At 36.4% G+C, this 16,457-nt stretch overlaps 1 long non-coding RNA gene across 1 annotated transcript; it reads right to left on the minus strand.

Annotated features, from left to right (window-relative positions):
• Positions 1-3,096: 3,096 nt before the first annotated feature.
• On the minus strand, positions 3,097-12,662 carry LOC139592620 (uncharacterized). Its single transcript, XR_011680063.1, has 3 exons — positions 12,172-12,662; positions 7,011-7,112; positions 3,097-3,233 (listed from the first exon to the last, which is right to left on the minus strand). It is a non-coding gene; the product is annotated as an uncharacterized lncRNA (long non-coding RNA).
• Positions 12,663-16,457: the final 3,795 nt, after the last annotated feature.

Genomic DNA, 16,457 nt, shown 5'->3' on the forward strand with positions numbered 1-16,457 from the left:
CCAAAGTTTATCATTTTACTAGTAGAAATTATTAAGAAAAAATATGACATGCTCCCAGTCATTAATTTTAATTTACCTCTAATTAGTTTTTCTCTGGAACAAATTTTCATCATGTGAAATTGTAGTATGTTGGCATTTAACCATGTATTTAAGTGCAAATATTATAAACATAAATCATATTATCCACTATCAAATCAGACCAATTTTCTTCCTGTGAAACACAGTGTTTACATGAATCTAACAAATTGTATTTGAATAGTTTTGATTTTACAGAATTTCACTGTACAATCAAGTTGAGCTCATGAAATGAAAAATATATATTTTAAAATAGATGCTGAGTTCATAGGACAATTTAATAATGTTTCCCAGTCATTCATGTATGATGAAATTTTTCCTGTCAAAATCCTGGGCTGTCGCATTAGTGCTTTAATAATTTCTGCTATTCAAGCATGAACAATAGAAGTGTGTATGAGCAATGCAATGGGTGTTGACAACTTATACCATGGCCACCAGTCTGTGCACAACTTCCCTCTAGTGTCTCCATACAGGAAATAAATGATGTGAGAGACTGAAGCCACCATCCCCAAAGCTTCTAGTTACATTTCATGCTTCACACTCAAAGAAGCCCTTTCCTATGTATCTGCATTTTGTCCCTGACAGGTGCAAAAGAAGTGAAAGTTCAATGTTGTATTTGCCCAGGCTTTTTGTTTCATGAATTACTGCCTTTGAAAAAAATATTGATAGAACCTCATGATCTTTATGGAAAAAAAAAAAAAAAGCTTTTGCTGTGGCCCAAACAATTGTGCTTTCTATCATCACTGTTACCTCCAGCAGTAAGGAAGCCAGGCACTTGGACAGATTGTTCTGTAACATGTTTACTTTGATTAAATATCATTAAAACAAAGAAAAATATTAAAAAGGTGATGGGTAGATGCACACCTATTGTATATAAATAATTCATCAGTTTCTAATATCTAATGAAGTGATGAAATGTTCTTACTGTGAGTGGCTGGTCCTTTTTATTCTGAAATTAACCACAGTACTTGTATTGGGGTTTTCAATATACATATTTAAGTCTGAAAGCACAGAAGGCAGTAATAGATGGGGCAGCAATCTTGTGCTTTTTGACATCAGTGTCCTGCACTCTGCTTCTTTATGATTTTTTTTTAAGCAAAAGAGTTCATTCATAAGATTTTAGAGTCACTTTTCAATTCCAAAGTGTACTCCTAAGGGAAATATTTTCACGCTCCTCTATGAATGAGCCTCAGTTTGCAGACTCCACATGAGAATAACAGGAAAGACTGTTAACACTGGATCTATTCCTTGTATTTATAGTATTCAGAACTGCATAGATGATTTAGCAGAACATCTGTAGTGTCACCAAAGCACAGAATTCATTTAGATAGCAAAAATTTCAGTTCTTCATCACAGTCACAGTTTTGGATTCATCATTTGCACTCTGTGTACTGTTGCAGTTTCAAACCACAAATTTATGAGAGGAATGGAACTCCTCTCCTGTGAGGAATGACTAGGAAAGTTGGAATTGTTCAGCTTACAGAAGAGAGGGCTCCCAAGACACCTCTTTATGGCCTTCCAGTACCTTGAAGGAACTTAAAGGCAGGGACAGACCTTTTAGTTATGCCTATAGTAGTAGGACAAGGGATATTTACTATAAACTGAAAAAGGATAGTTTCAGACTAGATATAAGGAAGAATTTTTTTTACCATGTAGGTGGTAAAACACTAGAACAGGTTGTCAGGAGAGGTTGTAGATGTCCCAGCCCTGGAAACAACCTCTTGGGACTTTTTTTTTTTTTAAGCAAGAGTCATTTGAATGATATTTTTATAGCACAATGCCCCAAACAGTTGTACTAGTGCAACATAGACAGCAATATCAATGAACAGCAGTAAAGAAACTACGGTTGCTCAGAGAGGTGGCAGATGCCCCACCCCTGAAAACATTCCAGGTCAGGTGGAACAGCGCTTTAAGCAACCTGATCTTTTTGAAGATATCCCTGCTTATTGCAAGGGGTTGAACTAGATTACCTTTAAAGATCACTTCCAACTCAAACTACTCTAGGATTCCATGCAGTTCAAATCAGTATGAGATGTGGTAAGATTTTGTTTACGTCTCTCAATCTACATGTTGCGCTGTGAAAATTTTATTTAAGGAGCATTTGAGTAATTTTTTTTTTCTTTTTTAAATTGAGGATGACATCTTATAGGTACAGGAAAAAACAGGAAGAAAACTAGGAAAAATCACTTTGGAAGAAACAAGAACAGAGTGTACATTCAGACTGGGAGAAGAAGGCAGAGAGAGTGAAAAGGAACACAAACTTCCAAAACCTTCCACCCACCCAAACAGCCTAATATGTATCTCACACCCCGACACCTTTTCTGAGGGATGCACAGTCAACTCAACCAACTGAACCCATATTTTCTGCCTTTGAAGCCAGTGCACTAAATGCTATGTAAAGAGTGGTAATCTAAAAACTAGTAATTACAGTTATACTAAATGTCCATGAACTCAATATTATCAAAAAACTAAGCTCACTTATAGAACATGATGTCAGCTTTAGGGTCCTTGTCAGATTTAGCTGGAAAATTATCAAGGAGCTAAGGCAGTGCATTGGGTCAGCCTTGGATACATGGAAAATTACAGATGTAGGCTTTCAGGGAACTGTGGAGCTGACCTAAATGCTGCCTTGGGCATGCTGGACCCTCCAGTTTGATTTTGCAACTTATTGAGCCCTTCACAAGAATTTTTCAGCTTTATATGGCTGATGTCATCTGAACATCCTTAGGCCTCTCTATGGGGATGTGACAGCTTAAGAAAAACTGCCAGCTGTGTACGTATTTTCCATTAATCTCTGATTTTTTTAATCTCCAAATTACTTTAAAGACTTATCAGGAAAGAATTGGGTAAACCACTGGCATTCCTCCCTCTTGTAAGGAAAAGGCACAAAGATTTCCTGAGATTTTTTGTCCTATGTTCAGTGGAAGCTAAAGGATATTCAAGCATAGACTTCCTCAAGTTGGTATGACTAAGGCAGACCCACTTACCTCATGTCAGCAGCAGTTCTGAGACTTGTCTAGCATTGTGCCAAGAATGTGCTTAGTCATTGTAAGCCCTTCAGGACTTTTGTTTGTGAGATTAGGCAGATCTCTTCATTTTTCCTTATTTCACCTCTGAGAGCACATATGGTGTCAAATCTGGGGGAAAGACCATTATTCCTGGGGAGAGAAAAGAGAAGCCTGCAACAAGAAAAGGGTTATAAAATCTCACTGGCTGTGAGTAAAGCATTTACCAAAGCAGTTTTCAGCAACTATACATTCCTTGAGCTCATAGATAACCTAACAGTTGATTTAAAATTAACTCAGAAGGAATTTGTTTAGATGATGAAGTCTTAGCATATGTCTATAGCATTCTCAAGAGCAAAAACTAGCATCCACTGTAAAAGTCACACTAATGCCCTTCTTCAAATGAAACGTTAAGATATTTCAGCATGTCATTTTCAACTTGGCTTCAAGAAAACTGGCCTTCACTGTAATCATCCTACTGGCTTAAATGACTTTATAAATGGAGACTTTTGTATACTGATGAATGACAGTGAGTATCAATTTTTCTAGGAGTCACTGACAATATTCAATGTGAATTAGGTTTTTGGAAAAATATTTCCTGGAAGTGTGTAAATATAGACAGTGTAAAGTCTACCAAAATGATAGTTGGTATGCTAATTTTCAAATTACCAGCACCTTTCCCTTTGTCTATCTTTTCTAATCTCTGAGTTTGAGGTCTGTCCAAAAATGGGGCCTGTTCATACCAACTTTTATATTCATGTTCTACTTGTAAGAGGTGAAATATTTAAAATAGTTTAAATCAGATATAAACTCTACTGGTAAAACAAACATTGTGACCACTGGTTACAGGCGCAGTTACTGCCTTAGTGCACACACTTACGTGGGTGCTCCCACCAGACAGTCCCAAATGCCTCACTTGGAAGCTTCACATTGCAAAAAGATGTGGCATTTGATACACAGTCATTTCTTGAATGAGTAATTTCTGGCTTATGTGTGATCATACTCATGTACCCACATAGAATCCCACTCTCAGATATTTATTTCTCTTCTTGTTCTACTGAGTCCGTGGATCATCCCTGCCTGGGAATCATACATGTAGCTAGTGGGTGCAAAGCACTGAAGAATATGCATGGAATAGCTCAAATCTTGAAGGTAAAATATAGGTTTTCTAAAAAGTGATATATTTTCTAAAATTTCACACTATCAGAAACTATACCAGAGACTTTAACTTCTGCAGATGTTGTGGGCGATGGGGAAGAAAACTGTTTTCTGTCTTCTATTGTGATCTTCTGAGTAAAAGAATCCTTTCTATGATTCAGCTGGGTAGTGACAGAGATTTCCATCTTCAGAAACACTCTTGCCTCTCCATACTAAAACAACACATTGGAATAACCACAAATAATTCAATGTATGTGGCTGATTCAGTTCATGTGGGTCTTGCTACCCTGTGATGCTGTAACAACACAGGTTGCACGAACTCTTCCAAAATTGTAGGCCAGAACCTGGCACTATGGTTTAATAGGTATTTATTCTTTAGGAGCATAATAGTTACAGAGAAGCAGGAACTGAGTTACAGGTGAGTAAGCCAATGAATTTATAGATGTTTCACAGATTGCCAAGAGGTAATGATTTGTCAATCTTTCTGTCTCTCACTTGAAATATTACAATAGTTGGTTAGCAACAAGTGCAGTCAGGAGAGTATTTTTAAAGAAAGTATTACTGTAGGTTGACTGTATTATAGATAGGGAAGCTAGCTCTGCACTTCAGTGTACACTAAATTCAAATGCAATAAGCTAAAATCCAAAGCAGCTTAGTGGATATTAGGGAATGACCAGAGGATGGGTTGCCAGTAAAATAAAGGCAACCATATAGCCTGACTATGTAAACTGGAGATTTTTTCAAGTCTTCTAACACAGAAGACAGAAGAGAAATTGTGAAAGATACAATAACCCCATCATTTCTAGATGGGCACAGTCTCAGTGCAGTCAGAGTTTAATGTGGTCTTGTTGAGTACTTTTGAGTAATTTTCTCAGATGAAGCTCTACTTTTTTTACCATTACTCTTTAAATTCTGACTACATCTCTCCCCACATTTATTTCACAGCTGAGGCAGTCTGCATGATTATATAATTTGATATTTCAGGAACTACGAAACAATTGTAATGTCTACCCTGACAGCCAAACCCTGTCCTTATACTGAAAGAAATTGTGATTTTTTTCTAAAGCAACCTTTTCAAACCATCTTCACCAAAGTCATCCAAAACATTTTTCAAAGGTGTAGCAGAAAATAGTACACCCATAAAGAAAACTCATATCTTCATGCTTTAAAGCAGATTATAGATGATGACTAGAATATTAACAGTGTTGAAAGTATTAAGCAAAGGGTTTTTATAGAAATAACAAAGTTTGACATATGTGTTCTTTGACACAAATGTAATATACCAACAGAATATAGGCAGATATAAATTGAGATAATTTACAACAAATGTTAACCCATGTATAGATAAAGCATTATCCAGAATACCAATCCACTTGCCTAGCATGTGCACTGAGTCTAGATTGATTCACAGTCACACTCAAACCATGTAGATTTTTTAAGTCATCATTGACTCATTGGCTCATTATTAGATAGTGATTGCACTATCTCATTTATTAGTTCTAACTGCTGTGTTCAGCACTGTCAGTTCTAGTTGGATCTTACCTACAGCAGAGAACCACGACATTTTCTGAATGGACTTAGAGGGAAAAAATATTTTCTCAGATTGCCAGAACGTTTTCCTTTATACTGATGACTATTTGTAATGACATTTTAATGTGAACTTTTTGCATCCCAAAGCCAAATAATCAATAAAGGGAAAAACCATAAAGAGTATTACTGAGATGAAGAGCTAAATGAACACTTAAGATTATTAAAATTGCTCTTTATAGTTTTAGATTTACATATAAATATATATTTAGGTCTGACATTAGAAAACACACTCTGAGCTGAGCTGCAGCCATAGCATCCTGCTGTTTCCTACACAATCTGCACACTGACCTCATGAGAAAGGACAGTTGTTAGGGCTGTCCCAGCCAGGCTGCAGCTACCTGGGCTGTGCTCATGTCTCCAGCTGTTGAGACACCAGAACTGAACCCAGTGCATGGTGAGTCTATCTGTGCCCTCTAGTACCATGTGCCCTCTGTGTGTGCCCTCAGCCGTACCTGAACCAGATTTAGAGTCAGTGCCTGGCTGAGAGTAACAGTCCAGCCATGGCAACATGAGGCTTGGGACAACTGTGATGGCAGTGTAGTCAGAGGAGGTAAGTTATTCATGCAGAGGTGTTAGAATGCAGTGAGATCTGTTTTTTCACATTCTTAGAATGCATTTTCTAATCTTCCTACCGTGATTTATATTTTCTGATGTAAGTAACTTGTAAAGAGAAAAAGCATGGGAACAATGAGTGTCTGTGAAGAAAAAAAATTAGAATGAGAAACATCCTCTGAAAAGTAACTTGGGGGAAAGATTTGTGACTCAGCTATTGCTGTATACATTGAGGAAGATACATTCCTATACTAGTTTGAGTGGGGCATAAGAAATTATTCCTGACTTTTGTCACAAGACTATCCTATGCCCATAAAATATTATTTTTCTTGTATGAAAATTAAATCTTTACATGGTTGTATAACACAGTTCAGACTGACAGGCTAACATAGTCCTAAGAAGGAGCCATGGTTGTCAGAAGGATGAGGGAGAGACTTCCCATTTATGGAGCCACACCCAGTTCTGCTACAACTAAGTATACATTAATTTCTCATGTTGTGAAGGAAGTATTGTCTGTGACTCATTTTTAACAGTATTGGTCTTCTCTACAGCACAGCATGGCTTCAAATCTTTTGTTGCACAGGACGCCAGACAATTCAACATGATAAAAAATATGATAATAGAAGTTACCTCATTTTGCCTTTCCATGGTCCATCTGTCCAGCACCTCATTGGGGTAGTCAGGAGTTGTCTTTGGCATGAACACCATGTGTTCCTTACTGAACTAAAATTTCTGGAAACAAAACATAAATGCTTACATTAGAGAGATCCTTTTATTATTATAGCCTTTCCTCTCCAAAATTTTACAACCATTCTCTTTAGATTCAGCAGCCATCTTCCAACTACTAACAGGATTGATAATACCATTTGCAGTTGGAACAAAACCACAAATTTTTACTTTCCTTGAAAAAATATGAAAATTAAGAAGTTACTTTTCAGTGATGTTAAAATTTGATAAATTGAACTTTCAATGTACACTTGAAGACCAAATACCTGACTAAAAGTGGGAAATGAGATAACTATGCTCTTTCTCTAAGCACCTCGAGTATTTATGTATTTCATTTCCTACAGAAAACCTTAATTGTTTAGTCAGAGAACATTCAGAAATCTGTTCTTCATCTCCTCTCATGCTTTTCAAGGAATAAATAGATTCTATGCTTGAAAAGTGCTAATTCACCTGAGAAGGTAAACCTGGATTCAAATTTCTCCTTCAGACAACCATTAAATTTACAGTATTAACTTGGGAACTGAAATGAGGGTTTCCAACACTCAAGTGCATTCCTTGATTAGCAGATTAAAAAGTCTGGAAGTCTGGCCCCAGGAATCTTTAGTTATCCATATGTAAATAAAAGAGGTTTGGGAAATAGAGACTTTGCCCATATCTCATCCCAATCACACCAAAGTGTTGATACTTAAGTAAATTACAGAAATTATGGCTACAGACTTAATTCTTCAGACATGTGAGACATTTAAATATAGTCTAATCTTCCTAGGCTAGTATGAATTTTGGGGAAAAACACGTGAACAGGTAATCCTTCCTGCACTGCTCTGTGAGAAACAAACAACCTGATGTCAACTGTCCTACCTAAGTTTAAAGGACATTCGTAGCACATGGGTTTTTCTATACCTTCCTTATTTAAAAGAGGGGATATTTTCAGAGCTTACTGCTTGGCTTTAAGGTTATTAGTAATGACCGTAATAGTGCCCAGAAAAATGGACTTCAAGGAATATTTAAAAAAAAAAAATCAAGAGTGTTGTCTGGTAATATCTTCACTTCTTTTTCCCGCAGAGATTCCTAAGTAGTAAAATTAGAATACTAATTTTTATAAAAAACTTTTAATGCTTTCATAATATAATTTCTCTGTTTTTCTTTTATAGTGCTTCAACAATTCAAATCATCTGCCAAGATATTAATTTTACTTCAGGAAAATAGTGTGTAGGTTTATTTCTGGTCACTTTGGCTTTTTTCAGAGTATCTTTTCTACAGATCTTAATAGCTTATGACCAACAATTGAATCATAAAAGCAATTTTAGGTAGTTGGGCAGATGGTAAATGGCTCTTTCACAAATGTTAGAGTCCTTAATGAATAAAATAAGCACATAAATACACATAATTTTTGATGTTATTTCATATTGTATCAGATTTTGTAGAATATTAATGATTTTTAAAGCACATTCTATTTTCAAAAAGTAGGGAATCACCACAAGTGCATTAAGTAGGAAACAATAATTTAATAGCTATGTGGTCACAATTTGCAAAGGCAGTCATATTTTGTAATTTGGCCAAGGCAAAAAGTCTTTTACAACAGTTTAGTAGAATAGGTTATCTATGTAATTAAAACAGGCATAGGTCTAGCTTACTAAAATATTATGAATATTTTATAGTGGTTTTATTCATTAATGGATTTTGTTATTTTTTAAATGAGAAGTTGTTTTTCATCCAAGGTAAAAAAAAAATATTTCCCTAAAATCCATAAAAATGTAGGGAAATATTTCCAATATTTCCATTTAAAAATATAAAGACAAAGAGTGTTTAAACCCAAAGATTCAGAAGTGTAGACCGAGTCATATGTTCAGAGAGTGAGGTAATTGTATCTAGTTGTTTTGATTAAAGACTTATTAAGTACTCCTGTTAGTAATGGAATCCCATCTATACAGATATATTTTGATTGAAATGCTTGTTCTGTATACATACACACACAATCATAGTCGTTTTCTGGTGTTTGAATTGCTTCTGGATTAAGTTTAGCATATTTTAAAGAAATGCTTTCAGCTCCACATTTGCCTGAAAACTACCATGACTACTGTTCTATTTTTACTAAGCCATTAGTTTAATACATCATAAAACAATTGCAGAAACAATATTTTTTCTGTTGGTTCATAAATTTTTTTTGAACATGACCTTTGCTTAGTGATTTTGTTAAACTATCCAAAAATGTACACTCTATAGTGCATACTCTATTGCCTTCTGGATAGTTTGCTTGCATTAATGTCCCATTGCCATCACTATCATGCAGGATGGTTTTGAAAAATTCAGTTTTGTCAAAGCATTTAACACAATTTCTCCTGGGATCTCCACTTCTGAACCATGTTAACATTGTGAGAAATCTCAGCTCAAGGAAGATGGGTAGGTGTGAGTGTATGGTTCTTGTATTTATTTGCATTCCCAAGACAGAAAGGCAAAATCAAGGAAAAAGTCAGATATAGCAAACACGGTGAACCAACTTAAAATTCATTTCAAAGGGATGAAAATTTAAGACATTCTACTTAAAACATGTTCTTAAAGCTGATGAAAAGTTCAGTCCTCTTTGGAGTTATGTACTTAAAAAGATCCCCTAAAATTAAGAGTATATTAATTTAATTTATTAAAATATTGTGCATAAACTGAATTTACAATAGAATGTATTTGGTTCTCTTCTCTATCTAATTTTTAATTTACCTAGTTTTTTAATTCACAAGTCTTTTGGGATGCATATGATAATACAAATGTGAATTGCCATGACCCAAGGAATTATTTCAGGGAGTTTGCTGTGCAGTGTCACAGACCATTGTAGTGGTGCTACTGATGGAATGGCTTTTGTAAGTGGGACGAAAGGAAGGAGAAGAAAGTGAAAGAACTTCTAAGGGTAATATCACTGCTAAATTCCCATTGTGAACATCAGAGTTTTGGAATAATGAGCTGCTGGGTCCACCCAATAAAAAAAAAAAGGGGGTGGGGGGGCAGTTCAACAATTCAGTGAATTTAACAATTCAGTGAATTTAGTGACCTCTTAAAATGTCACAGGTTCAGCGATCTGTATCCCAGAAAGTCATGCTGGTGCTCCATTATGGGGGTTTGGGGAGATGGGAAGAAGATGCTGGGCCTTCAGGTGTCACAGATGTTGTGCTTTCATGGCATCCTCTTTGGAAATTTTCAAAGCTGTAAGAAGAGGAGCCCTGAACCACCCAACTGTGATTTCAAAATAATCTCTGCTTGGAGACGCAGACCAACCTAAATTTTAATGCTGCTGAAACCTCTGGCTTCCTCTGTGTAGGTGGTAAATCATCTCCATAACCATAACTCTTTTTGCACCTGGGGAAAACTCAGCTTCATGCTTCAGGTGGACTAGGACTAAGTTTTTGAGTACTTCTGTTCTTGAAAAAGTTCATAAAAAAAGACAGCTGCCAACTTTTCCTTTGCTCTGTGAAATCCCTGCTAATGCTTACATGGGTCAATTTGCAGAAAATGCTAAAAGGTGTTTGGTCCCTTCTTGGGTATTTGAGTGTTTAAATGACAGGCAATGGCTGTGCCCATGAACCATTTTACCTTTCCACTGTTCTTTTATAGATAGGTTCCAAGGGAAAGCACTCATCATCTCCTATTCCAAACCAGTTTTATCTCTGCAGTGACAAATATATATAGGTATGTGACTGTATTTTGTATCAGCTACATCCTGCCTACTCACACAGCATGGTATTGGTTTTTACTCACCTACTAAGATATTATGACTCAGGAAGAAATTAATTTCTGGGTTAGCATTCATGTTTGTGATGGTTAGCAGAGGACTTGGGTCAAAGAAATGTTCTAATTTTCTTATTCTGAATCTATAAACCTATAAGTTTTTCACTCAAGTACATGGCATTTCTGAAAAAACAGGAGTCTTTGAGACTATGTCCATCTTATTGTCCATTTTGTATAATACCTAAGTTTAACTTGAGTATACTTTTCTCCTTACTTTTGAAAGTCCAAGCAAATATCAATGATGTATTTAAACATTTAGATGAGGAAGGCCAAGGCTGCAACCTCGATTATTTATGTCATTTATTCAATTATGTTCATATATGAGCTCTTCTGTACATCCTTAAATTCTCAGCCCTCAGAATAAATCAAACAGATGACTTCTATCAGCAGCTATCTCTTGTTTCACTTCAAGGGAACAAGTAATTCAGAGGGTGAGGAAAAGGCCAAAATTTATTCTTCTCAGTATAAAACTCCCATTTCTATCAGTATAAAAGAAAAAGTTAATGAAATGCTACCTTGTTACATATTCTGTCTGCTACCAATATTTTTGTAAAATGCTCATAAATCTGTTTATAGTGCATTCTGCTATCAGCCACAAGTATATGTCCTGTGAGCCACTGAAGTAATTTAGGAAATATCCTGAATCACAAGTTTACAGAGGACATAGAACACAGCTATCAGACTGCAGTGGAAAAATTGAAACTATTTTGAATCTTTACCATCAAGAAGTCTATTGACTCTGTTTTATGGGAGGAAATAGGAGCTTTCTCAATATTCTTCTTACTCAGAATCTCACATATCTGTGATACATTGGGTGGCATTCCTGTTATGAAACTCCCTCAGACAAGCTATATTGCAGCAGTAAATTTTAGATCTAGCCCACAACGTTGGAAAACATTCCTGAACAGATGGTTTCATTCAATAAAACATCAAAGTACCATAGTAAATAATGCTGTGGAATTTTTTTGCCAGTCATTTTGCAGTGCCACATTAAACATTTCCAGAGGCAGCTGAAAGTGAAAGAGACAGAAACATTTGGCAGTGAGCAAAGTGCCATAGGGCTGTTTGACTGGTGATGCTGAGACCAGAAAAAGAAATGAGTATCTGAGTGGCACTTCTTGGGATGGTTTCTGACTTGTAAAGAGCAGAGAGTGCAGGGCAGTTAGAGGTCATCTGCTCTTTCCCTTCCTATTCCCCACTGCAAAGAATTTTGGTGTCTCATGCTCTTTCCCCTGTTGACTTCTTTCTCTCTGAGTTTGGAGAAGAGAAACTTGATGTGATGTTTGCTCACCTCACTTGAGTGTCTCCTCTACTTTGAGTCAGCACGTTCTACTGCCTGCAGGCATTAACAGAACACAGTCTCCTCCAAAATCAGTCAAATTCTTGAAGATCTGAATCAAATATCACCAAAATGGAGTGGGATTGTGGAATTTGCTGGCCTTGCCCACATATCTTAGGCTTCATATACTAAAAGTAGACTAGCTATCAGTACTTTGAGAATAGATTGTATCTAAAGAAAAAGGCAGCAAATAGAAGAGAATTACCTAGTCAGTCAGGCAAGCAATCCACAGGCTTCAGTGTCCTGCCAGTTAAATCAAAGGGAATGAAGCAATACATGGCAGTAAGCCTCAGGAAAAAAAATAAAAATAAGTGCTCGGTTTGTAGTATCCTGCTATTGAAAGAGAAGAATGTGGTTTTTTACCTCTGAAAATGCATTTTAGGAAGGACCACAGTTTTCAGATAATTCTGTGAATTAAGGATTAGGATGTAACTCTACAAGAAAATATCTGTTTCTGTTTAGATTCTTGTAATGGGCACAGTACTGCAAAGATTAGACATGCAAGCAATTTAGAATTTGTAGGACTTCAAGCATAAAACCAAAATCAGCTAATGCAAAACACAGTAGCACTGCCTTGGAATTTTCTGAAGAAGATTTGAAATCTTAAGCTCCATCCCATTAATATACAAGTTGAAGACAGTTTTCTTTTGTTCCCTGTCTTCTTTGTCTCAAGGAACAGAATAAAAAGTATCAGTTGCCAACTTCAACTAGACTTGCTATGGCAGCATTCACAGCTCTATCTTCTGCTGTATGCATCTGATGGTTTTTTTACTGTCATCTCCAAAAAACACAATTCAGCTGCAGCCAGAGCCACAGCAGTCCCATCTCTGCCTGGTTCCCAGTAGCTCCTGCACTGGATGTGAATTCTCATCATGTAACACACTCAGGCATGGGCCAAACAACTGCTTTTTACAGAACAGCCGGTGTGTGAGTCAACAACAGAGGCAAACCAGGTGAAATGCAGAGCCAGCCTGTGTCACTCTGCTGCACGTCCAGGTCCCCAAGGATGTGCACACCAAGAGGCCTGGAAGCTGTGGCTCCTCAGCCATACAATTTGCCTGGCCTCCCTCTCATCAGAATTCCAGTGGGCTAAAGATACAGAACTGTGATAAGAAGAGAGCAGGCAAATAAAAGAGAAGCATAAAATGATGCAAACAATTTTTTAAGCATTCTGGCTGTATCTCCCCAGGAAAAAAAAAAAAAAAAAAAAAAAAAAAAGAAGACAGAGAATCAGGTATAAACAGGACTTTTTTCTCTTTTATTCATGACACATTTTAATGAGATTTGAAATGAGCACAGGAAGACAGAGCAAGAAAACAAGGTTATCTTCAACTCTGAATCTTCACACTATTTATGATGCTAAATTTGCAGGCTATGCTGCTCACTTACATTTCCATAAAGTAGCATAATAAAAGAAAAAGAACAACTAGATGGTTGCAATTTTTCTTCTGAACTGTCCTTTCTGAAAAAATATATACAGTCCTCTGGGTTCTGATATTCTTTTTACCTCTGCAGAATAATGTCCCTTTTGTATTTCATCCCTTCTTTGTGCAGAGATAAAGAGAATGTATGTACATTCAGACTGCTACTCCCCTAAGTGATATGACTCATTCACACAAGCATCTGTACCCCTTAAGGGACTGACAGTGCCTTTTCCTCTTAACTCATTAATTTTACTTTTCTGTTATACTGAAGAACTGCTAATAAAGTAACTTTTCTCAATTGATATTCAATCTCCTCTGTGCCCCTGCAGGCACCTCTTCTTCTCCAGGGCTAAAAGCACAATGTGTTGAGCTCTCCCCACAGATGCCATGATGGAGGCATATATAGTCTAACATTCACTCCATCTTCTTGAAATATCATCTGTTTTGCAGATTGCAAAATTGGGACTAATAGCAGGCAGCAGGGTCTGCAACAGTAAGAGGTTTTAAATGCTTCCTACTACCATCCAACTTACACCTGTGTCTGCTACAGTACAGATACAAGACTACCTGTTTTCTAAAGCAGTTTTCCCTTTAAGCTCTCAGCTGTAGTTATTATATAAAATCTCATGGCTTCATTTGAATTTAGATACCTTTTCTCTGTGTTCCCAAGTTAATCTTAGGAGCAGCCTTTAAGCTATGGGAAACTAGAAGAATACATTTCACCGGTTCCATGATACCATAAATATATTAAAAATAAATTAATAAATAAATGAAGGAGAGCATGCCCTTTTAAATTACATTTTTGGTTTTTGCCACCCTCACAATGTTGTTAACAATTAAGTTTTTAATGTGAGCTTTTTAATGTGGGCTTTTAATGTGAGGTTGAAGAAGTTAACAGCAGAAGAGAATGGAGTCCATCATGTTTGACCCAGTTTACACTGGTATGAGTTGATATCCTAAGTCTTTCCCATGTTTATTACAAATGTCATCATTTTTACAGCTGAGGAACACGATAGCTAATGCAAATATTAGTTGATTTAACAGTAAAGGGAGCTTGCAATCAGTAATGGGTGGCATGCATATTCCAGAAGTTCCCTTGGACCTTTCAGACGAGATGTAAAGGTAGATAATATTATATTACTGAAAACATGACACAGGTAATTGTAAGATTAATTGGAAATCAAGTTCTCTCATCTCTGCTGAATGGAAAACATCCCATTTTCCTTACCAGTCTTTGATCAGTATACCTTGTCTTTGCAGAGACTAATAAGACAACATAAAAGCAAGTAAAAGTTCATATTTTAAGTAGTTTCTGTAGTGTTTCTGACACTTGTGAAACAAAGAGAGTGCTAAATATTGATAATCATGTCATTTCAAAGAGAAATAGCCTTTTTTTTCCTCACGTATTACTCACTTTAATCCTGAGAGTAGTGCAGTGTGCAGTGATTCTTTTCTGTGGAAAGTCATTTAAAGGTTTAAATAACTGAAGGTTCAGAAACTGCACATATACTAGCATCAATCATCATAGCACCACTTGAAAATACCACTTTCTTTGAAATCACTGCTTGTATTAAAAACAAGGCAATAAGCTACTTACTGAATATAATGGTTTTAAAAAATATGTAAACTGTTCTGATGGGATGTATCTAATAAATGGAAACTAGGTGAATGTAAAGTCCTGAGACTGTAAAGTGGCTGTACATGTCAGTGCAATATAAGGTCTGACAGCCTTTTAAATCTCAAGAGGTAAAACAAGAGCAAGGATTAGGAGGATTTGCTCAACACAGTAGGATTATGTTTTAGTGAACTCATACTGAATAATTTTTCTCCCACTGTGTAGAAAATGTGTAAAGAAATATTATAAGCATCCTACATGTATGTTCCAAATGGACCAAGAAAAAGACCCAGTACGTTCTGAATGTATCCCAGCTGGAGCCTCTAAGTCTGAAGGGAAATGCCAGTTCTGTAGGCAGAGTGTACCAGCCTAGTCCACATTTTGAGATCTATGCTTCTCTTAAGTGGCCTTACCAAGAACATATTTTTAGGTAATCATATGGCCAAACTGAAGGTCTGCAGATGAGTTGTCGAGAGTGAATGCTTTGATCCAGCTATTTGCATCCCCTTTCAAGGCACAGATACTATTCCCTCTTTCTTAGCATCACAAATACAATCATTGTGTCCACATGGTATGACAAAATGAAGCCCACTAACATGCAATGCCCATGTCCATCCAAGACATATTTGGTGTCTTTTTCTCAGCTTAAGCAGTAAGGCCAGCCAGCCAGGGCTGCACCACTGAACAGGTAACTCAGTGACCAGTGTTATTGCTTGTGGTCAGTTTAGAGGAGAAAAAGAGGTTCTCCAACATCAGATACATTTTGTAACTATTCTGATATATATATATAGACAAAGAAGGCTACATACATAGATGTCTAGTTAACAATAGTCTTACAAGGTAAGAAGAATTGTTACCTTCTGGAGGCTGTCTCAATACTCACGACCTTATGAAAAAGCACTTAGATATCATCGAATAGGTAGTTCAGATGGTGAATGAGGCATATTTGTGTGGTAATTGGTATTTTTTTATTAGTATCCAGGGAAAACAGACATGATGAAGAGAGTAGCATGATCCCTAGAAGAAAACACAAGTGGTATTTCTCAAGTGAAGCTATATTAAAGCAAGGCAGCTTGTAACAACAAAACAATGACAATGAAGTATAAGTAAAAAATAAATTTCACAAAATGTGTCTGACACAAAATAATTTGATCCCAGAGATTCTTTTGTTTTGGAACCCAGAACAGAAAACATCACTT

Source organism: Agelaius tricolor, unplaced genomic scaffold (genome assembly GCF_023055355.1).
Source record: "Agelaius tricolor isolate 1412-34295 unplaced genomic scaffold, bAgeTri1.0.p SCAF_8, whole genome shotgun sequence".
NCBI lineage: Eukaryota > Metazoa > Chordata > Aves > Passeriformes > Icteridae > Agelaius > Agelaius tricolor.